This window comes from Giraffa tippelskirchi, chromosome 11, assembly GCF_054371585.1.
Source record: "Giraffa tippelskirchi isolate mGirTip1 chromosome 11, T2T-mGirTip1v1.2.pri, whole genome shotgun sequence".
Lineage (NCBI taxonomy): Eukaryota > Metazoa > Chordata > Mammalia > Artiodactyla > Giraffidae > Giraffa > Giraffa tippelskirchi.
Genome location: NC_137285.1, coordinates 117,951,127 through 117,973,729, shown reverse-complemented (window position 1 = coordinate 117,973,729; position 22,603 = coordinate 117,951,127). Strand labels below are relative to the sequence as shown.

General features: G+C 40.6%; 2 protein-coding genes across 10 annotated transcripts in view; both read right to left on the bottom strand.

Moving 5' to 3' along the window:
- Positions 1 to 22,603, bottom strand: part of C11H11orf16 (chromosome 11 C11orf16 homolog) — a 73,770-nt gene that overhangs the window by 21,397 nt on the left and 29,770 nt on the right. Inside the window, exon 11 of one of the 4 annotated variants that reach the window (XR_014068659.1) lies at positions 3,792 to 3,907. The exons of the other annotated variants lie outside the window; for them this stretch is intronic. The gene's annotated coding sequence lies outside the window, so the exon portion shown is untranslated. The remainder of the gene's footprint in view (positions 1 to 3,791; positions 3,908 to 22,603) is intronic. 4 annotated transcript variants of the gene reach the window in all.
- Positions 1 to 22,603, bottom strand: part of DENND2B (DENN domain containing 2B) — a 197,720-nt gene that overhangs the window by 154,362 nt on the left and 20,755 nt on the right. The window contains exons 1-2 of one of the 6 annotated variants that reach the window (XM_081540768.1): positions 12,362 to 12,573; positions 11,981 to 12,114 (exon numbers count right to left, since the gene is read on the bottom strand). The exons of 3 other annotated variants lie outside the window; for them this stretch is intronic. The gene's annotated coding sequence lies outside the window, so the exon portion shown is untranslated. Of the gene's footprint in view, positions 1 to 11,980; positions 12,293 to 12,361; positions 12,574 to 22,603 lie in introns of those variants that run through there. 2 more of the 6 variants (XM_081540764.1, XM_081540767.1) reach the window with 2 other exon arrangements.

The following is a 22,603-nucleotide window of genomic DNA, read 5'->3' as shown; positions in this document are numbered from 1 at the left end:
TTTTACAGATGAGGAAACTGAGGCATGAAGAAGTTACATGACTTGTCCAGGACCAGATATAATAAACAGAAGAAAAAGGATATGAACCCAAACCATTTGGCTCATGAGTTCAGGCTCTTAAAGTGACCACTGAGATATAGGTGATGTAGTCTCTGACGTAAAGGAAACAGTCGAATCCCTGGGGAATAGCTGAGATCTCACAGGAAGGGAGTATGCAAAAACAAGGAATAATAAAACATGCTTCTTAGTGTTGTCACAAGAATTAAACAAGATATTTGCAAGCCTCTTAGCAATACGCAAGTCACAGAGTCAGGAACCTATTAAGGGTAATTTTTCAACAAGATAATATACAAAAGGACTGACTTAGTTAGACTAAAAGAAGCTTAAAGGACCTAACAACCAGATACAGTGTGAGGCTACAGGTTCAGTGTCAGTATGGAAAAAAATGATAGGATACTTGGGAGTCAAGAGGGGGGATCTGAAACATGGACTGGGTGTTAGTTAAAACACAAATTCACTGAACATGAAAAGTGGAGATAACAAAAAAAATAAAACAATGAATTATAGTATGTCTAGTATGATCTTGCTTTGGTAAAAAGCAAAGAATACAAATATGTACATAGATATGCATAGAGAAAGATCTAGAAGAGGGTGCACAAAGATATTAATAGTGGTGATCTCTGGGTGTTGGGAAAGTGAAACTTAATTTTTTACAGAATACTACAATGCACACATTACATTTTTTTAAAGAACCAATTTAAAGTTGAAGGTAATTTCATATTTTGTAGTTTTCTATTAAAGAAGTCCACAGACATGAAGAAAGCCGAGCAAACCTCAGACAGTATACAAGCTGGCTCCAGATGCCAAGAAAAAGGGGAAAACAACCTCACTCCGGATAGCACTCCAAGGGCTCAATAAAACACTCCTCTTAAAAAACAAAAAAACACTCCTCTTCTACATCTGTCTTCTTTTGTTCTGAGCAGCTGCTTTTTCCACACGATGGGAAAAATTAGCATGATTGCCTCCCTCTCATTTTTGTCATTCGTTCTCAGAAAACAACACACCATGCCCCTCTCAGCTTCCCCAAAGAGCCATGGAAGCAGGCAGAAGTAAAGAGCCTGAGAAACAACACACGCCATGTGCCCTGTGTCCACACTGCAGGGAAAGGAACTTTCAGAGGAAAGAGAAAAGCCCCCATGGAGAACGCTCTTCTCTGGGCTTACACAAGCAGGAGAAATTCTTCTGGAAAGATTTCAAACTTAAGAGGGTTTCATCAGGAAGTGCTGCCCCAAATGGAACTTCCCACACTTAATGCAAAGAAGCTAATTTTCACTTCTCTTAAATTTAAAGTCAGGCCAGGGACAGAGGTCAAGGAGAGAGGGGAGGGCCCAGTGGGGGCAGAAGAAGTGAAGGGGGTACAGTACCGCTGAGAGCACTCTCCTCTTGGCCAGCAATCACAGCAAACTGGAAGCTGCCAGATCTACCCAACAAATTCCAGTCAACCAGTTGAGGACCCTTACCGATTCTTATTTTTCTTCAAAACTGCATTCAGCATTCAGTATATTGCCTATCACACAGTACACATTTAACAAGTGAACGCAAGCATAAGTGAGTAGTCTGAACTAACTGAGGGCTTATGGACCGAGCTATATAACTTTTGGGGCTTCCCTGGTGGCTCAGACAGTAAAGAATCTACCCGCAATGCAGGAGAACTGGGTTTGATCCCTGGGCTGGGAAGATACCCTGGAGGTGGGCATGGCAACCCACTCCGGTATTCTTGCCTGGAGAGTTCCCATGGGGCTTAAAGAACTTAATGTAAAATAGAACCAAATGTTAATATTCTGTATCAACATTTGATGCAATATGATCAAAAGATTAAAGCTCCAACACTTAGCATAGCATCTGGTGTTTAACAGGTCCTGCTCAGTAAGTATTTGTTGAATACTCTAGGACCAGATTTTTTTCTGCAACCCAAACTCTCAGATCCAGTATGAGATATTATTTGAAGGTCTGTGTTCTCACTTTCTTGCTGACTTTTAAAGTTTTTCCTTAGAGATGGAAAAAGATTTCTGAGGATGGAAAAAACTTTTAAAGTATCGTACCCTGTGCCAATTCACTGGCCTGGTAAGGACTGTATCAATCTATTCTCATCAGCCCTGGTTGAAAAATCTATGTGGATACATGTATGGATCCGGGCTTTAGCACAACTCATCCACCCAAAGCATTTGTGGGTCCAGCAGGCAGATCTTACTTCTATAAGCCTCTTGAGTCCTAAAACGACAGTGTGAGGCTGTGGTCCCTGGAGGCCTGACTCCCTAGCCACAACATAGCTCCTCTGACAGAGATGTCCAGGCCTTCCCTTGGAAGCTGATCCCATTCACTGTCCATCTGTTCCTTCTGCCCTTCCCCCTGCCTCCATCACTATTTTCACACTAGTATAGTGTTATCTTCTACCTCTACTTTCCAGGCTCGGCTGCCTGAAGAGGAATCATCACTTAGATACTAAAATTTCATTTACAACCATATACAGAATTAAGGTAAAAGGCCAGTCCTCCAGGCTTTTTACTCCCAAGCTCTCTCTAAGAATTCTGGGTACACACATCTTACCAAAGAATTGCGTATCATCTTCAAAACCCACCACAAATTTCTAAAAGCAAACTGAAATGCAACTAGGCCCCTAACTGCACTAACACCTGGACTGTTACAAGGGCCTCCAGACTCCTCAAGGTTCCACTTCCTTCCTCAACTCCAATCTATTCTCCATACCTACATACATCCATCACCTTCATTGGAGAGAAGACAGAACAAGCCTTAAAGCATGTTGTATGCCTCCCTGTCATTCTGAATTTAAAGTCTTCAAGATAACGTTCAAGATCCTCCAGGATCTGGTCTTCACCTTATTCAGCTCATCATATCTCCAATGGATCTCTCGTACAAACCTGTTGATTCAATTAGGCCTAATTTCCATCCTAATTTCTATCCCACACAAGCCAAAATCACTGTGTAGAGGAAAGAGAATTGACCTAACAATGAAAATATCTGGATTCCAGACATTTTTGGCATACACTAGCTATGTACCTTTGGACACATCCTTTGCCTCTCTAGGCTCAGTTTCCCTGTCTGTACACAGAAAGATTGAACCAGATCATCTTAATAATCCTCCCAGTTTAAGAAAAATTACTCTATGATTCCTATATGACCAACCAAATCCATCTCGTCTTCAAAAGTCTGTAAGTCCTCCATGGATTCTTTCTAAGCACTCCAGACCATACTACTTTCTCCCTTCACTGAACTCCTATGTCTGGAATTCAAAACAAATCAAACAGTGCATTCATTCAGCTAAGATTTTCTGAGCATTTTCTTGCCCAGATATTACGGCAAAGCCTTTGGTAATAAATATAAAGCCAAGCAAGACCCAGTCAGTTCAGTCACTCAGTCATGTCCAACCCTTTGTGACCCTATGGACTGCAGCACGCAGGTTTCCCAAGTAAGACCCAGACCTGTATATATCACCTGTATGCCCCTTTCTGCTTCACTTTTTATCCAAGTAAAGTTATGTTAAACATGCACATCTAACGCATATGACACCATTTATTCATTTAACAAATATTTATAGAAAACTTTCCATGTCCTGTTTTGAAAAGTAAAGATACCAGTAAACAGATGGACCAACTCCCTAACCTCATGGCATTTGTTTATTTTTGTAAAAGCAGACAGGAAAAACACACAAATACGTAATGCAATTTTAGGAATAAAAACAAAGCACAGATTAAAGACTAAGAGTAGCTTACTTTGGATGGTCAGGGAAAGTCTCCCAGAGGTGGCGCATTTGAGGCAACATCTGAATGAAGTGAGAGTACAAACTGGCAGTATTCAAGAAGAGCATCTCAGCTCCAGGGGAAAGGCTCTGAGAAGACACAGACAGGAAGGCAGAGAGTGGGTGGGAGGGCTAGGGGCTAGAGCACATAAGGACTTGGTAGTAAACGTGAATTCTGAGTGTAATGGGCAGGATTCCTTATGAAGACTAAAGTAGGGGACAAACATTATAGTTTGGTTGCTATGTGGAGAAGGGATGGGTAGAGGAGTTCAGGACCAATTAGAAGGTTAAACAGAACCAGTTAAGGGTTTGGCATCCAGTCTCCAACTAAGCTCACATCTTGACTCTTCAGTTTATGAACTGTGTGAGCTCAAGGAAGTTCATCTCTCTGACCTCAGTTTCCACACCTTTAAGTGAGGATGACGGTACCTACATCACAAAGCTATCTGAAGATTACACTAATGCATGTAAAGCCCTTGGAACAGAGTCTGGCACAAAGTAAACATTCCATGAATGCCAGTGCTTTAAAGCCATGGGATCACCTGGGGAAAGCGCAGATAAAGAAGAAAAGGGGGGTGGAGTGAGCCTTGGGGCTCTCCAACATCACCAAAGGCCTCCATTCAACCTGAGGCTTTTCCATAAACCTGCATGTTCTAAGCGTCATCCAGGGCCACAGACCCCCTGTTCGTGACTCAGGATTTAAAGTTTGATAGTTTAATACTTCATAGAGATCTTCAGGCAACAGTTAAACGTTCTCAGTTCAGGACTAGTTTGGTTTCTCTTTTTTTTTTTTTCACATACTTCTATACCCACTACCATGCCTGGCATCGAGTCAGACACATACCAGGGTGTTGGAAACTTACTTGCGGACACATCACATAAACTAAAAATTTAAAGTCAATGTACTATACTTTCTCTTAAGGAAAAAAAAATCTTCAAGGAATGATGTGGATTATATAATATCTTTAGCACTACCCCATCATCCAACCATCAGGCCCACCTTAGCTGCAACAGTGACGATGGCCAAAGCACCTGCCAGGCCATTTTCCCTTCTGATTTCCAATTCTTGCGCTCTCTGTGGAAACTTTTCTGTCTCCTCTTTCCTGGAGATTTGTCTAGGTGTAAAAGCCTCTCCTATCCGGCAACATGTCACACTCTGGCCCCCAGCCCCTAGTCTCCATAAGCCAAAAAAAAAAAAATTTGGACATTGAAGCCAAATTTTATTCCTTAAAAACCAAACAAACCAAAAAAAAAAAAAAAAAAAGGCATCAAAACTTAGGTGAAAAAGAGGGAAAGAAAATGGAAACACATTCAGAGAACCATTTAGGAGGGCTCCTCCCACCACTGTGTAGGCATCACAGTGCCTTCAGCTAATGACTGAGTATTTACAGAATGACCTCAAGTGACAAGAGTTTCCAACAGAACAAAAGTACAAGTCAATGAGGGGGGAAAGAAGTCCAAGAGCTTATTGCTTTGCTTAGTTTCCACAGAACTACATGCCCTTCTGTCTGTCCTCCCTGTCCCATCCATCTTCCTCCCCACACCCTCAGCCCTGATGATAACCACAGAAAATAAGGCTGACCCACCAGGACCAGCTGTTGATGTGGCTTCAACCACGGCTGAGCCTCAGATCCTGAGATCTGCCCCTGGACCCCAGGGACCAGTACCAGTGACGAGGATATGGGAACCACGTAGGCGACTTGAATGTGGGCAGAGCTGAGCACATGAAATTGCTCCCAAATTGGCTTTCTCACTCATATCTAAACCTGGAACAGACAAAAGGCTGCTAGATGTTATTTTACCAATACCTTTCAGCAAAGTTACTGCTTACTAATTTGGACTGCTGAGCTTATGGGGGTTTTAAAAATGGTCCACCTGAAATAAGATACAAAGTAGCCTCTGTCTATCTCCCATGACTCTGCTATCACTTTCTGTATAAACACTTTGGCCCTAAATCCTATTCTAATTCAAGGCAGTGACCTGTCAAAACACAGATGTAGAGGAAAAAAAAACAGCAAAACAAAACCCTCACAGTGGTTTTATCTCTGATAAATTGGACATTAAAGACTCAAATGAACACTTTGACCTTAAATCCTGTTTTTCCATCCTCTTCCTAAGCCTATATAGCACTATACAGTCATTTGTAAGCTGGTTTTCTTCATCCTGAAGTCTGTGTGTATAGATTCTAACATCTACTGAGAAGCAAAAAGCTTTGATCCCCCTCCTATCGTGGTACAAAATTTCAGGGGAACTTCTATTCCCTTTGGATCCCAGTGTTGGGATCATTCTGGTTGTGTAGAAACCCCTTGGGTCTAAGCACCTAGCATCTATCCCTGGCTCAAGTGCCAAGACCAGACTTTTAGGAAAAACTTCTCACGCAATCCTTACTACTAACCCACTGGGTACCTTCTAATACAGGAGCTACTACATTTAAGTGGAGCTCCCGGCAACTGTAAACGTAACCTAACATGACTAGCAGCAAAAATAACTGACTGAACCCTGTTCACTTACTAGAAAATATATGCTCACGTGTTGAAACTCTTTATCAGGAGTAATCTCAGCATCTAGATCAGATCAGAACCTGAAGTGATGTACAAACAGCCACTTCCCTATAACAATATTCCAACCAGGGTTATCCAAAAATTACTTCCCATCTAACTTCTTAACCCACTCCTCAATTCATCAAACACCTTGTATCAAGCATGTTTACTGAAGAAAAGCAATAAGAGAACAAAGAGATGCTTGAAAGCATTAGCCAATGTGCTATGTCCATAGCAGATATTCAGTAATGTTGAACACCAGACTGGATGACTAATGCTTCCTTGAAGACTAGTGTCTGACAAATGTCCTAAGACTTTGACTCCTTCATTAAAAGCTATATCTACTCTAATCTAGTCTTCAAGAAAGGAAAGAATAGGAAGAGGGGGTAAAAAATCCACAAATATTCTATATTCAAACTTCAAACTATATTCAAATTAACACCCAAGATCCCAAATTCACATCAAAGGAAGACAGAAAGTCACCAACAGTGACATTGGCCCACTCAAAGCAGTTTTCAGAACACTGACAACCCAAGACTCTCAGCATGCTCTCATTAGTATGGCCCTTTATCACAAGAGGCCCATTAAAAGAGGTTTTCTTTCTTATGCTGTTATAAAGGGTTAAGCAGATTATTTCTATCACATTTACTCAGGGGTCCTAGATTTTGGTTTGAACAAATGATTCCCACACTTCTAGAAAAGCCTTAATTGGGTTAGCTTGTTACTTTTACTGCAATCTTACAAAGGCTGGATTCTTTTTAAGTCCTTAAAAGACTTGGGTAAAATTCTTTTGGTGATAATATTTTTTTTAAAGATCCTCTCCAGTGTTTACATATGTTCCACAACTACTCATGCTGATAAGGGAGGAAAAAAGCACATTTCATTTCCAAAAAGCATCCTTCAGTCTGAAAGCTCTAATTGCCAACATATCCGATACTGACTTCCTTCATAAAACAACACACAAAACAACACATGTAAGCACAGGTCTAGAAAGCAACTCAGCTTGTTTAGCCAGAGAAAGGGAATGAAAAGATGGGTACAGAAGGAGCAATCTACATTTCTGGTAGCTGACATTAGGGTCCAAGAAAGACAATTTGCCCACTCTGTGAACAACTGTGCATTAAGAGGCATGAGAAAAGAGTAAAAGCAAGAAACACTAAGAAAAAAAAAAAAGCTCAGGCTAACTACAAAGAGATAATCTGTGATCATCAGTCTGGAAAGCTCGGGAAACATTTCCTGGAGAGATTGTGCAGTCTCTTGAGAAAGAGCAAATCTCTTGAGAAAGATTTAAAAATATTTGGAGGTGGAGATTTAAGGATAATTGGAGGTGGAGTTGGAATGGGTTAAAACAGTCAAATGGTTCTACTATTCTAGAAGTTTACATCTGAGTATCAAAAGGATATTCTAGTCCTCTTTTTCTAAGCTTTTAGCTATCCTGGAAAATGTAAATCATTCCTTTAATAAATTATAAAAATGATAGATGCTTACCAAATATAAAAACACTAGCAACTGTGTAAGCAATGAGCCAAAAATGCAACCAAAACATCTCTGACATTTAAACAAGAGCACTGCCAAAGTCTCTTTTTGAGACCCCCAACTCTCAAAACTAACCTCAAGAGCATTCTCACAGAAATCCATACCAAAAGATCTGCCATTCTCTGGAGAAAAATCCTAGATAGTTTTCCTTTCTCGTCTATAACCACAGGCCACAGATAAAACAAAATGGCTTTCAAGTGATACAAGATACGAAATGGGAGAAGGAGCCAAGGACTAATCAGGGCATGAACTACGGGTTCATCCTGGGAGATTACTCTGATCTAGAAGAACTAGATAAACTGAGCTAAGAAACATCAAATTCCAGACACTTCTGAATAAATGGCAAAGCTGGAACTTAACCCCATATCTTTGGACTCTAAATTCCCTACTTAGAGAGGGCACATTCCTCGGAGGTCCAAACCCAAACTGAGTCACATCCTGACACATTTAGAGCTGCTGGTGAGAATTTCACATACCAAAGCCTCATTCAATAGGGCAAGCTCTCCAGTTAGAGACTCTTAAAGGTAAAAATGAATTTGGAGAACTGAGATGAAATTTTAGTTTTGCATCTTTTTTTTTTTTTAATTTATTTTTGCCGTACTGGGTCTTCGTTGCTGCGAAGGCTTTTCTCTAGTTGCAGTGAGCAGGGACTACGCTCTAGTTGCCATACACAGGCCTCTCATTGTGGTGGCCTCTCTTGTTGTGGAGTACAGGCTCTAGTGAGTGTGGCCTTTAGCAGCTGTGGCAAGTGGGCTCTGTAGTTGTGACTCCCGGGCTCTAGAGCACAGGCTCAGCAGCTGTGATGCACAGGCTTAATTGCTCTGTGGCACGTGGGATCTTCCTGGATCAAGGATTGAACCTATGTCTCCTACATTTGCAGGTAGATTCTTCACCCCAGAGCCACCAGGGAAGCCCATTTTGCATCTATTTTACAAAAAGACATGGTTGACTAACATGAGTTTATTAATAAAACAAAACTTCTCCAGTTGACAAGCGATTTTTCTGTCAGCTGCCCTTTTCTGTCTCATCGCCTGTTACCTGATCTCCCTTGGCCTAAGAACCAAGTCTTCAGAGCACTGACACATTCAGAGGAAAGGCCTAGAGGTTGACAAGGAAGAGTAAGAAATCGAGATTGCATTCAAAGTGGAAGACAATTCTAGCAAAATGGCTCCACCCACTGCTGCCCTTCCTGTGCCCATTATCTGCAGAGAATCAAAGGGCCTGGCTATAAACTTGGGTAGTAGATGGCCCTGCAAGCTCCCAAGCTAGACAAGTGAACAACACAATTAACTGGTAGGAAATGTGGCAGGATAGCAAGAGCTTTGCACATCTCAAAATCCTGGCTTTCCGATCCCTTCTAAAATCCTACACAGTAACTACCCAAATGCAACCTATTGCTCCTCCATAACAAAAAAGTGAAATATATCTACATTTTTTCTTAACTGGTCTTGTTAATAAGAGAGGTAATTTCAATTCATTTTCACCTTGCTGGTGCCAAGTTTTAAATTTTGGCATTTTTAAGAAGCAAGGGAATGTTGAAGGCAAAGGGCATCTCAACTTAAACAACATTTTAGGGTAGAGGCCCTAGTTTGGGGGTTCAACTTTGCCACTTAGGCTCTTAAACAAATTACAACATTGATCTATACCCCACGGTAGCCAGGAAAGAAAAACCTTTTCACCAAAGCATTGTGAACCATGTGGGAAACATAAAGGACAAACCAGCAGTCATGGTGCTCTACATACACATTCCATGTCAACGCTCACCTGCTCGGATCCAGTGCTTCTCTGATCCCTGGCAGCCCTGTGGTCTGTGCAATCGGTTCTCACCCAGTGAACGAAGCCATCAAAGGGCAGGGGGAACGGGGCAGGAATTTACACAAGGAGATATCCTGACCACACTCACTCTCTTTAGGATGCCAATTAAGAACTACATCTTGCAGGTTACCTAAGATAAGCATGTCACATTCCTATACACAGATGTCATAAAAATCTTCTAAAAACACTGCTTTACCCATCATTTCCTTTCTCAAAAATCTTTAAAACCCAGACAGAGTAATAGGATGAAGTTCCAGCTCCTGAGCCAGAATTCAAGCTGACGGGTCTGCTTCAGCTGAACCTGCCACTGCCCCTGGGGAAGGACAAGCTTTAGAGTCAGACCACAGGGAGCAGGAATTCCAGCTCCACCACTTACCACTTGTGCGATCCTGAGCAGGTTACTTATCTGTGTGGTCACTTCTCTTTAAAACAAGAAGAACAATACCTACACCACAGCCCTAGAGGATGGAAGGGAGAACATGGCATATGGCACAGAGATGATGCTCAGTAAGCACCACTACTCTCCCTAGCTCCAATCCAAAAGGTCTACTCTCTTCTCTCTTGAAAATTCTCCCCAGCAACTTTCCACTGATTTCAGAACCATGCTTTGCTTCAACACCTAACTGAAATCTTTTCTGTTAAGTTACCCTGGCTCATGAACATTTTCTCCTCTGAGCTTCTTATATTTTAGGCCAATAGATCTAAACTTTTCGTTCTTCTCTGTGTTGCTCCTCTTTCCCCGACAAGTCCACAAACCCAAAAGCAAAGTTTTTAATCAATCATCAAGCTAATAACAATTTAAGTGATCGATAAAAAATACTTTGAAGAAACAGTTGCCTTGGGGTTGTCTATCAATGATGGGAGCCCTTATGGCCCAATTAGGGGATAATACCACTTTCTATATACGCTTGAAAAAATCTCCCACATATCTTGGGGAGTTTTTTCCAAGGGTAATATTTATTGGGTAAATGAAAATGAAGCCTTAATCTATGTAGTCATAAGGGAACCCTTAGCCAAGCCAGCAGAGTCCAAGAAGCTTTAAATCACTCCACGCATTCAATAGGTTCTTTTTAGCTCTTGCTTTGTGCGGTCCCTAATTCACCATGGGAGACAGACTATGAGCAATCTGGTCTCTATCTTTGATTAGCTTTCTAAAACTGGACATTTCTGATCCCATAGACTCCTATTTCTGAAAAACCTCATCAATGAAGGGATTCACCTTCTGAAAATATTACCTGGGAGGATAAAGAAACAAAACAGTAATACAGTTACTTGGGTTTTAACTTGGTGGCCCTAACCTAAGATGGCCAACTGAGGAACGTGCACATAAGCACTAGCTCAAAACAGCCCTGTAGATGGGATAATGACCCCTTCACCATTCCCAAGACCCTGCTGTCCAAACAGGAGAAACAACCGCATCAGGATAAAGCAAGAGCTGGACTGAGGCAGCATTAAGTGAAATTCTCTTACTTAGTGAAGCTGTTTCACTCAGGTTCAATTGTAAACCACATTCTCATAAAGACCACAGGAAAATGCAATAATCTCTCTTTAGAAACACTTGAAAACGTTCAGTCTCTTGAATTCTACAAACTACTAAGTTCTTTAACCAGGTAGCATAAATGTTGGCTAAAGTATGTTCCTTTAGTCTTGGGTCACTTAAAAATACTTTCAATACTTAATGCACTTCAAAAGAACGGCAAAAAAAAAAAGTAAAGGTAATCATAAAGTGATAGAGAGCAAAATTAATTTTCCTTTGTTTGAGTCCTGTGTGTGTGCGTGTGTGCTGGAAGAAGCCTGCACACAAACTACCACAGCTGCAGGTAAGAGCTGCTCAGCAGCTTGGGCGCATCCAGGAGCTCGCACAGAGCCCACTACCAGGACCGCCCAGACCTCGGGCTCCTCCTCGCACACCAGCTCTGCGCTTCCCCAGACCCTCGGCTCCATGTTCCCCACCCCCAACTGCGCGCCCCAGCGGAGCTGGGAAGCAAGGCTTGCCAGGACCGCCCGGAGGCAGCCCCCACCAACCCTGCTCCTCTGCGCCTTCAGAGGCCCGGGAACGCTAATACTCACCGAACTGGAACACCTCGGGACAGAGTGGTGAATAGCGGGGACAGTGCTCAGACTACAGCCGCGGGGCAGGGCGCGGCAGAGCCGGAACCGGCGCCCCTCCTGCCCGCCACCCGGCCTGGAGCAAGGGCACTGAGGCCAACAAGCAACCTCCTGGCGGGAAGACGGGCAGGGAAAGCCTGGGCGGCGGCCGGGACGCACTTACCTCTGAGCTCCCCAGCCGGGCTGGGTGCTCGCAAGGATGGGGGCTTGCCTGCAGCCGCGCAGCCCGGAGGAGGAGCCGCTCCGGGAGAGAGGGCGGTCGTCGGGCGGGCATCCGCGCCCGGGGCTGCGGCCGGGCTGAAGCGAGAGAGAAGGGAGGGAGCACAGATTTGAGTGGAGGGGGGCGTGGAGGAGGTGTGCCTCCACCCGAGACAGGGAGGGTGGGCTGCTGGAGCCCGGCGGAGGGGTGTGCTCGGAGGCTCTGGAGGGAACGAGAAAACCGCGCTGAGAGTGCGCAAAGCGGGGGAGGGAGGGCGCTGGGGATGGGAAGATGGGGGTGGAGAACAGGATGAGGAGTTGGTCCTCGAACTGGACCGGCCCTCACCTCGGACCATCCGACCAAGAACTGTCTGGGTCTGGAGCAAAACACAAGAGGGTCTGAAACTTTATGTCATTTTCTCATACACACGTGACGCCCCTGCAGTCCAGATGGTTTCAATCACTGGAGGAAAAAAGCGGCTCTGCTGGTATGCATGAAAAACCGGAGCTGGGAGAGTCTGGGAAAAGCTGCCTGTACAGCCTGCCTGCCTTCAGACTAACCGATGAGTTCTTTCCGCTCTCCCAGCCCGAGGCCCGGGGAGCCCTGGAAAACCCGAAACGACACTAAAGGAAGCTACACTTGGTATTGCGGGAGTGGCGAAAGAACTCTGAAAGCGCTCTAGTTCCAAGGCATCTGGTCTGAACCGACTGTTCTAAGCGCATTCTGAGAATTTGTTTTTAAATACTCCATGAGCTTGCAAAACCAACTAGAAAGGGGTGTCATTAAGGAATAAGCAATGGAATAGTAGCAGTGAAAATCTGTTATTTATTAGTGGAATTCTGAAAGAAATTGTTAATGCAGTATGACAGTTCCACTTGGAAAAGAATAATGTAAATCACTTAAAATCAAAAGCCATACATACTTAGTGGGATGTTAGGAAGCCATATAACCCAATTTCTCATCCCATAAATCACAATAAATAGAACTTAATGTTGAAATGCACAAAATTGACTCTCACAAGCCTAGTTACATTTTGAAGGAACAAATGTGTATGAATGACCATAAACAGTCTCTAAGGCCAAGACATGCTTCAAAGGCCAAGCCAAGAGAATTATCACAAATCCCAAAAAAAGTATTTACTCAGCTGTAGGGCAAACATAAAAAATAATAGGGAGTTTAAGATGCAAATTGGAAATAACTTGTTCTTGATGGAATAGAAAAAAAAAGAAGCACCAAACTGATAGTCTACTGTTCCTTTGCTTAAAAAACATATTAACATGAACTAATAGTATTTATGCTTTATCTCAATAAAATTGATGCCAGAGTATGTTTGGTCTTTCCAGTAGAAAGCCTTACATACAGTGTGACTCAGTTGTCCATGTGTGAAAAATATGTCAGTCTTTGGTAAAGTGAATTGGTCTACATTAGGAAAACCCAAGGTTTTCATTTTTCTACTGGAAAACACAGGATACAACATGAAATTAGGCAAATCAAAGCTCCAAACTCAAAATCGTACAGTGAGTTTCCACTCTAGTTCACTGCCATGCGTGAACTCTTCAGGAGACTGAGGCTATCTGGGCAGACAGAGCCTTCTCCAAGCTTCTCCAATTTCAAATTAGGGTGGTTCTGCCCTCCGCAAACAAGAGAAGTCAGGCAGAAGAATCCTCAGAGAACACAAGTCACAAAATTTAACAATGCTCCAGGCAAATTCCACCCATAGCTCCATAGCTCTGTACAGAGGTTCTTAAGTTTCCTAATTCCAAAACTATTAAAACTCCTATTAAAGTCTTATTCTTTTTGTGTATGACACCTGTAAAGAAAGCCAACTCAATGGAAAGCAACAAGATTTTCTCTATTCAGGCCCAGGACAGTAATTGTTTTCACCTGTGGCAGTTGCTGCTGCTGCCTCTTACGTGTTCTAAAGAGAGCAATAATGAGATACAAATAGTTGTTCTTTTCCTTCGCCAGTACTTTGCAAATTATGCATCAAACTTTAATTCCTAAAGAAAAACCGTAATTAGATATTCTCTTTCAGAAAGAAAAGTAACATCTTTTAACTTTTCTAAATATAGTCTTGAGTCTAAACTCCACTGATGTCAGTATTACTCAGTCAATCCTAATAATAGCCAAATATTTATTAGAGACACTGGAACCTGAAATGTTTTAATGCTATTTTAAATGGTGTTAATTTAGTGATTTCTGTTAACCTAATGTCCACATCACTTGACAAACAAAGCCAACTATGTATAAGATGCTAAGGGAGGTGAAAGCTCTGTGAGGACAGGGACTATCTTGTGAAAAACTATACCCTATGTGCCTAGCACAGTGCCCAGCATGAAAGAGCTGCACAATAAATATATGCTGTTTGAACAAATGAAAGATAAATAAAAACACTCCTCATAAGTTTACAGTCCTGTGGAGGCATGTGACTTCTAAACAACAGAATGAAAGAACAGCTTCAGAAGGGATACCAGCAACAACAAAAAGGAAGGGATAATTAGCATTAGCTGGCTTTGGATTCTAATCACAATATTCAGAAATGTGCAGAGACTGCTGCAAATAAGAGGCGTTTATAAGAGGAATTTGGTATATTTCGTGCCTAATTTAGGGATCTCAGAGATACACTTTCCCATGTCCCCATTATTCAGTCCCCTCGACACAGAGCCAAGACAAGATCTGAGCATAAACATCCTGGCTCTAATTTGGATAGTATGAGTGCTGTTCCTTTCATCCTCCCTCATACATCTCCTCCACCCCCAAGCCATTTCCTCTGTACTGTCTTCTGTCAGTCTACTGAAAGTTTCCTAATCTTTAGAAGCAGTAGCTTTGGTTCTCTTTGTGTGGAGAAGTACAATACAGTCTGATTACACAGTTATATTCCATACAGATGCCTGGCAACACATCTCATACCTAAGGGGCTGGTTAATATTTTAACTTTGAGGGACTTATAATTCAACTATTTTGCTATCTACCAAAATATTGCTTGACATCACAGAGATGGGCTTTACTTCCTTTTGCTATTTTAAATCTTCCACTTGAGCCTGGTGAATAATTTGGGTTTTCTGGTTCATGGATTTTGCCTTGGCGTGGTTTGTTGTTTTTTTTTTCTTTTGAGGAACAAAATGGATAAGATTTTCAAGGAAGTCTATCAGGTGTACAGACAGGTCTACTACTCAGGAAGCAGTTATTTCCTCTTAGGTATTCTGCCTATCGGAGAAGGCAATGGCACCCCACTCCAGTACTCTTGCCTGGAAAATCCCATGGATGGAGGAGCCTGATAGGCTGCAGTCCATGGGGTCGCTAAGAGTCGGACACGACTGAGCGACTTCACTTTCACTTTTCACTTTCATGCATTGAAGAAGGAAATGGCAACCCACTCCAGTGTTCTTGCCTGGAGAATCCCAGGGACGGGGGAGCCTGATGGGCTGTCGTCTATGGGGTCGCACAGAGTCGGACACGACTGAAGCGACTTAGCAGCAGCAGCAGCAGCATTCTGCCTATAATAGTCTATGTGATCATTAAAAGGGCAAGGGGAGCTTATTCATGCCACATGATCCAAATAACCAGGTTTCTCTAAGGCAGGCACCTGGGAAAGATGGTTGGCTCAGATGACCTTTAAGTTTTCTAGGTCATGCTTTTCCACATATCACTTCCTTTTCCAATTTTTTTTCATTTTTAATAAAAATAGTACATTTTGTTGAAACAGCTAAACTTAAAAGGTAAAGATGGAAATCATCCTAAAACACTTTTAAAGAAAATAATTAACTAATCACTAATCCATAACCTCAACACATACTACTTAATCCCATCCTGCTTTCCATTCTCCCTAAATTTAAGTAGAGCCTCATTTCTAAAGCAACCCATATTCAGTTTGGGGGAGGACGGATACATGTCTACGTATGGCTAGGTCCCTTTGCTGTCTACCACTACGTTGTTAATTGGCTGTACTCCGATATAAAATAAAAAGTTTTTTAAAAAATAAAGCACCCCATATCCACCCTGGAAGTTTTTCCATAAGCTTTAAGACTTCGGGTCAATTTGGACATAAAACAGCCTCTGATTTATGATCTCCAGGGACCCAGCACACCTCAGAAATAGCTATCAGGAGTGCAAAGGGATGAGCTTGTAACTCCCTTTGGCTTTTTACTTTCCTCTTTTCCAAGCCCTCAAAAGGCAAACAGGACCTACATTCACACACTAAGTAACTAAGTCAGCAGTACGAATCCTCATGACTAGTCCTGGCAATCAGTAAAGCATAATAGTTGTCCTAGGATCACTAATTCCTACATCTCCTAACACTCAGAATCATAGAAGAAGCTTGTCCATAATAGAGACTCTGGCTCCAGTCCCAGATCTACTGAATTAGAATCTCCAAGGTTAAGAGACACTAGGCTAAACTAGTTATCTTCGTCACTTCTTCTAAGAGCAATTTTTCCTTAGGAAAAGCCCCTCTGTCACCACACATTCATACAGACTTTCAGAAAGGAATAAAGCAAGATATTGTATGAATTGAAATAGAATATAATTCTTTCCTTCACAGTAAACAACTTACTCAGGTACAACTACCTTTACTGCCTACCTTTGAAAGAAAAAACAAATCCTTAAACTGAATGCTTTAAAAAATTATTACTACTATATAGTGTTTTTATTTTTTTTATTTATTTTTTTTTTTTGCTCCCTCCCTCCCTCTCTATATATAGTGTTTTTAAAAGCTTAAGAAGATTTTTAAATTGAAAAACTCACAATGTTTTATTATAGAAACATTATACCACCAGTAGGCCACTGAAACTATTTATTTACATTTCTATTTTTTTGTAATCGAGTAAAATATTCCACAATAATAACTGACTAAATATATATTCTATTAAAAGCTACTTCATTTTTTAAATTGTAGGGGAGAAGAATCACAGATCCCAAATTGTGTACAAAAATTTTTAACATTGTGACTTTAAAAAGCACATTAAAAAAAAATATATATATATATATATAGGTAAGATAGATACCAAAGTTAAAAACTTCAAAACAGTATAAAGTAATATATAAAAAAGTCTTCCTTCCCATTCTTGTCTTCCAGTTACTCTCCCTTCAGGCAATCACTGTAATTTCTTATGTATTTTTTCAGAAATGTTCAAAAGGAATGCAAAATTATTTATGTGTGCATAATACATTTTTGATAGGAGAGGTATCAAAAATATTTTGATATCCTGTATTAAGATTTTCAAAGAAGTTCATAATCTCAAAAAAAGGTAAAAATCACCATCTACAGCAAGGCTAAGGGTTTAAGCTCTATCCTAATTTATTGGTAAGATTAGCAGAATTCAACTTTCAGTCTCTTTGTGACTATTACCATGCACAATTCCAGAGTACAAAACAGCTTCAGCAAGCAATGTTGGTTAACATACAGATGTGGTTTAAAAATACCACATCTGTTGTAAATAGCCTCCTGATTTTTATGTTTTTCTCAAACAATCCCTCCAATAAATAGTTCCTTCTGTTGAATTACTGACAATGAAAATCTGTAGGAAATTTCTGGCATACGTACACAAAGACAATAGATATTTTTCTCTAACAACCTGAAAGTTTTCAACTGGGATAAAATAAAGGTTTTATTTAAATCTACATAGAATTTAAGGGGGAAAATTAACTTAGTATTCATAATTAACATATATTACGTTTTGAGTTATTAATAAAGATCTTAAGAACCTATCCTTTAAGATATAAATTAATTTTGTCAAGATAGTAAAGCTTATTTGGATTTCAGTGATCATGACTTTCTTGTTTTAACTAGGATTTTAACATAAAATTACAAGTAAGTTACTAGTTTGTTAAAATATTTAAGGGATAATGGAACTGACCTACTTCACTTATCCCCTTTTTCATACTAGAATCTATTTCCCTTGCCTGAATAATGCTTTTCACTCTCACCTTCCATAGTACATGAAAGATATAGTACATAAAAGCAAGGTTCTTTTTCTATAATCAGCTTACAAATAGGTGCACTTAGACCTCGGTTCATTTCTTTACTTGTTCTGTAATGTTGTTTGGGGTTTTATTCCAAATACCAGGCTATTTAGTATTTATTTAAAGAAACTATTAGGATAACTTGACTGATGATGCTGGGTGGGCTGGAGCTAAGAGAATAACATGAGATGCCATGTGCTCATTAGATGGATGAGAGACAAGAGCAGGCTCAGAAAGGCTCACTAAGCCAGAAGGTCTCTACACTCATCTGCTTTGCTGAATGGTCCTTTTTCCTTTTCTTGGGTTCTTGAAGATAATTTTTGATTGGGAGATATTAAAGTCTAAGGGGGCTTTCCTGGTAGCTCAATCGGTAAAGAATCCACCTGCAGTGCAGTAGATAGGGTTCGATCCCTGGGTCAGGAAGATCCCCTGGAGAAGGAAATGGCAACCCACTCCAGTATTCTTGCCTGGAAAATCCCATGGACAGAGAAGCCTGGTGGGCTACAGTCCAGGGGTCGCAAGAGTTGGATACAACTTAGTGACTAAACTACCACCAAAATCTAAGAACTTAGTGATTTGAAACTCTAGTTATCAGTCTTTCTTCCAACAGTATCAGCCTCAGATCTAAGCAAATATCTCTAGATTAAAGAATGATTTGCACTTGTCACTAAGCTCACTGAATTTTGCCCAACAAGCACCCCTGAAATAAGAACTGTAAGAATATAATATCTTCTAGTCCATATTACTTGCAAAAAAAAACTATAGTAAATGAGAAAAAATGATTATATAAATATAGCTATTTATTCATTTATTCACTCGGCAAGCATTTATTAAATATCTATAATAAACTGATTTTTATCATGGAGAATAAAAGAGAAATGAACTGTACAAGCTAGTTTATAATCTAGCAAGGAAGATATATATAAACAACTAGTTAGAATAAAATAAGTGGTATAAAAGAGACAAAGAAGAGGAAATATAGGAATTTGCAGAAGTAGTTGAGATTCTTACTGTGATTGAGGGAGACAGGGCTAGAACTGAACCTTAAATGTTTGTTAGGATGTCTATTTCAATAAATATAAAAAAAGGGGAAATAATTCAAAACCAAAGAAATTGCCTGAGCTGTGGATGTGAAATAGTAGCTTTAGGAACAATGACTGGTCCTCGTTTGACTAGAGTGACACAGGTTAAAAAGGTAGATTTGGTGGAAAACAGTTTGGCAGTTCCTCAAAAAGTGAAACACAACCCATGGCTGATACATGTCAATGTATGGCAAAAAACCACTACAATCTTGTAAAGTAATTAGCCTCCAATTAAAATAAATTAATTTTTAAAAATGTTAAACACAAAATTACCATATGACCCAGCAATTCCACTCCTAGGTTTATACCCCAAAGATTGAAAACAGATGTTCAATACTTGTACACTAATGTTCGTAGCAGCACTATTCACAATAATCAAAAGGTAGAAATAGCCCAAGTGTCCATCAACAAAAGAATGGACAAACAAAATGTAGTTTACTTATAGAATGGAATGCTATTTGGCCACAGAAAGGAATGGGTACTGATACATGCTACAATATGGGTGAACATTTAAAACATGGCTTAAGTGAAAGAAGCTGGACACAAAGGTCACCATATTGTGTGATTCCATTTATATGAACTATCCAAAACAGGTAAATCTATAAAGACAGAAAGAAGACTAGATGTTGCCAGGGGCCAGCGTGAGGGAGAAATGAGTAAAAGGACTCCTTTAGGGGTGATGAAAATATTTTGGAACTAGATTGAAGTGATGGTCTTATGACACTGTGAATCTGTATAATTAATGCCACTGAAATACTTTGGCCACCTGATGGGAAGAATTGACTCCTTGGAAAAGACCCTGATGCTGGGAAAGATTGAAGGCAGGAGGAGAAGGGGACAACAGACGATGAGATGGTTGGATGGCATCACCAACTCGATGGACGTGAGTTTGAGCAAGCTCCAGGAGTTGGTGATGGACAGGGAAGCCTGGCATGCTGCAATTCATGGGGTCACAAAGAGTTGGACACAATTGAGCAACTGAACTGAACTGAACTGAATTGCACATTTTAAAATGATTAAATTTTATGTTGTATGAATTTCACCTCAATTTTTTTAAAAGGTAGATTAAGTGTCTGTGGTACATACTCCAGTGATTACTAATACAGTTCCCTGTCCCCAGAAGTTTATAACATCCACTCACCCTGAAGTTTGGCAGGGCCATATTACTGTTTCAGTAAACAGGCTGTGAGCAGAAGCCATACATGTCACTTCCTGGCCAAAGTATTGAAGAACAGGCAAAAGATGCCATGCTTCCCTTCTCTGCCACATGGACCCAAAACCACGTGAGATAATGGAGAAGACTGTGTCCCTGAGTAAACTTGCCTGGAGAATTCCAGCCCTACTGACCCATGCTGGACATGTCGTCTGAGTAAGAAATACGGTTTTGCTATCTTAAGTCACTGAAATTTTAGGGCCTGCAATGCGAGAGACCTGGGTTCGATCCCTGGGTGGGGCAGATCCCCTGGAAGGTTTGGGCACGGCAACCCACTCCAGTATTCTGGCTTGGAGAATCCCCATGGACAGAGGAGCCTGGTGGGCCACAGTCCATGGGGTCGCAAAGAGTCGGACATGACTGAGCGACCAAGCACAAGCACTGAAGCATAAACTAATCCTACTCTGATTAACATAAGGTCAGATCCAGGAAGGCCATGAGAACAATATTAAGAAATTTTAAGCTTATTCTGAAGGGTATTCTGAAGGGTGTAGAGAGACAATATTTTCAAGGAGAAGAGTGACGTGATGTGTATGTGAGAAAAATAATTCTGGATGCAATGTGCTGAGTAATTCAGAAACAAAAGCAGTCCCAGTCTCTGGCACACATCAGAAATCACCTGAAAATAGTGAAAATCGCTCAGTCATGTCCAACTGTACAGTCCATGAGATTCTCCAGGCCAGAATACTGGAGTGGGTAGCTGTTCCCTTCTCCAATGGATCTTCCCAACCCAGAGATTGAACCTAGGTCCCCTGCATTGCAGGAGGATTCTTTACCAGCTGAGCCACCAGGGAAGCCCAAGAATATGGGAGTGTGTAGCCTATCCCTTCTCCAGTGGATCTTCCTGACCCAGGAATTGAACCGGGGTCTCCTGCATTGCAGGCAGATTGTTTACCAACGAGCTATGAGGGAAGCATTTGAGGAAAATAATTCTGGATGCAACGTTCTGAATAATCCAGTAACAAAAGCAGTCCCAAATTCTGGTGCACATCAGAAATCACCTGAGGAGAACTGTAGTCATTTCCTAATTTCTTTATACTTCTGTAAAGAATAAAATATTTGTCCTCTGGGGCGAAAAATCATCTGAGGAGCTTTTCAAAATGCAATTCTTTGGTCCAGGATATCTCCAGATATTCTGAACCCAGAATCCCTAGAGGTAGGGTCTAAGCACTTATAATTGAAAAATATTATATGGGAAATTCTAGACTAAAGATTGCAGACTTAAGAGTCAAGGATGAGATGTCTAGCTCTGAGATGACCATATTTACATGTTTAGTGAATTCAAATAAACAGTATAATAAAATAACTATTTTCTTGACAAATGGAATGATAAATGTTCAGGAATTTCTGTTAAAATACTAAGTTATTAAAAGGTTACTCACATTAAAATTTGTATACTGCTACTAGGAGCTGAATAAAGAATGTTCATTTGGTATGCAGGGACTTAAGATTTGAGGGCTTTTTGTTTACTTTAGTTTTGGCTTGATTTTTCTTTTTAAAACTATGCCATAAAGCCAAATCTTACATTTTTTTTCTTTTTCCTGTTGAACTGATGTTACATTAAGATATAGGCACAAACATCTCATAAGTGTTTTAAATCCATCCAATTGTTTGAGAAGGCATACGTGCTGGGCCAAAGAAGCCAAAACATTAGAGCTAGGAATTTTGATGAAGATAATAATTGCTTACAGACCAGCTTGTTTTAACTTGCTGAACAAAGAACACAATTTTATACCACATTTTCATCACAGGTTTTTTTCTCTGCATAATCACTACTATGTGTAATGAATACTTTGAAAAGGAGATTATTTACAGGTTAAAGTGTAAGGAAGTTATCAATTAGATTCCATCATCTTCAAAATTTCACTTACTCAAACTTTATATTAATTTAAAAAAAAAACTTTTTTTGCTCTCCTAAGCACTGTTTTAAATCTTTACAACCCATTTGTTTAGTGTGCACAGCATAAATCTAGGAACGAAGACACTTATTTTCCAGTGCTTCCCTGAGTGCTTCTATAGCCTTGAATAGGTCAGTAATTTCTTTGTGATTTAGTCTATTTCTAGGACATTCCTATATAGCAATACATTTCCATCTTTCTCACATCTGAAAGCTGCATTCAGGCTCTGTGCCTATGTCAGGAGTTATACCCTCACCTTTCTCCCATTCAGTTACTTCCATCACTTGCAGACCCCATAATTCAATATTCAACCACTATTTATTAAACACTTACTCCATGACAGGCAATGCAGTAAGGGTGGGGATGAGTTCAGTCCACAAGAGGATATCGATGCTAGTTTCCTGACTAATAGAAAGGATGTCTCAGTCATTTT